General features: G+C 52.8%; 1 protein-coding gene across 5 annotated transcripts in view; it reads right to left on the bottom strand.

Moving 5' to 3' along the window:
• Positions 1 to 1,624, bottom strand: part of OLFM2 (olfactomedin 2) — a 129,969-nt gene that overhangs the window by 81,528 nt on the left and 46,817 nt on the right. The gene's annotated exons all lie outside the window — the stretch shown is intronic.

Here is a 1,624-nt window from a genome sequence, read left to right as displayed (position 1 = left end):
AAGGACCCAAGAAGGGCCCCAACCCCCCCCCCCCCAACATCAGCACCCTCCTTCTCTGTGGAGTGAAAATCAAAAAACGTTCTTGTGTGAGATGTGCAATAAATAAATAGTGCCAAGTGCGATGCATGGCAGGCCTCGCGGCCGGTATGAGCAATGCTCCAAGCCGGCCATAAGGTCTGCGTAGGAAGCATAGTGCAAGAAAAAGCATTAGGTGACATGACCTTGTGCCAGTGCCTCACAGTGAGGTCCCAAGCCCATAGTGTTTTTCTGGCATCCCTTGGATGCCACCCCAAGGGGGTACATTTATCGGGAGCTCCTTGGGTTTTTTCTGGCACCCCTGGGATGGTCCCAAGCCCATAGTGTTTTTCTGGCACCCCTGGGATGCCACCCCAAGGGGGCAGATTTACCGGGAGCTCCTTGTATTTTTTCTAGCACCCCTTTTTTTTTTCTGGCACCCCTGGGATGCCACCCCTAGGGGGACAAATTTACCGGGAGCTCCTTGTATCTTTTCTAGCACCCCTGTGTTTTTTCTGGAATCCCTGGGATGCCACCCCAAGGGGGTACATTTATCGGGAGCTCCTTGGGTTTTTTCTGGCACCCTTGGGATGGTCCCAAGCCCATAGTGTTTTTTTGGCACCCCTGGGATGCCACCCCTAGGGGGACAAATTTACCGGGAGCTCCTTGTATCTTTTCTAGCACCCCTGTGTTTTTTCTGGAATCCCTGGGATGCCACCCCAAGGGGGTACATTTATCGGGCGCTCCTTGGGTTTTTTCTGGCACCCCTGGGATGCCACCCCAAGGGGGAAGATTTACCGGGAGCTCCTTGTATTGTTTCTAGCACCCCTGTGTTTTTTTCTAGCTTCCCTGGGATGCCACCCCCAGGGGGGCAAATGTACCGGGAGCTCCTTGTATTTTTTTTTAACCCCTAGCCAGACAAAGATAGCCCCATCCCTACCAAAAGGCATTGGCACCAGGGCGGTTCCTGCCTACAACCATGGACAAGCCTGGTGCACCAGGCCAGAATCAACCCAGGAGGAAAAGAACCCCCCGTCCCCACCAACAGGTAATACTGGACTGCCATCCCCAGGTTCAAGGACGAAACCATTCTTCCCTGACAAATGATAAGAACAGACGCTACATTTGATCTTAGCCAGAAGATGGAGAAGCGATGTCATGTTATTTTAATGCCGGGCCCATTGACTTTATTTGTTGAGCCCCAGGGTGACCCGATCCACCCTGCGCTTTTTCCCTCACTGCAGTCACTCCACGCAGGGAATCGATGGTGAATAACTGATAAAGGCAACAACTTGCTATGCGACTGCGGCAAATGTTCCAAAACCACGCTGGCCAGTACAACATTGGACGGATTAGAGATACGCCGGCCTGGATTTCCCATTGAGGGATGGCCAATCCGGATTTAGGGCTAACGTTGGCAAACAGCGGCCCGGATTAGGCGAACGCATCGGCGGACCCGGAACCACGAGCGCGTTCGCTTTAAGGTTCGCAGATCTTCAAACGGGCATTCAGTTGCAAAATCATGATTAGAGCATTGTGAATGTGTAAGGAATAAAGAGAAAATGCTTTAAGCCCCCCCCCCCCCTCCCCCCCTTCTCACAACACCCCC

This window comes from Nanorana parkeri, unplaced genomic scaffold (assembly GCF_000935625.1).
Source record: "Nanorana parkeri isolate BGI_ZX_2015 unplaced genomic scaffold, ASM93562v1 scaffold337, whole genome shotgun sequence".
In the NCBI taxonomy this organism is placed as follows: domain Eukaryota; kingdom Metazoa; phylum Chordata; class Amphibia; order Anura; family Dicroglossidae; genus Nanorana; species Nanorana parkeri.
The sequence above is the reverse complement of the archived record's forward strand: the minus strand, read 5'-3'. Positions and strand labels throughout refer to the sequence as shown.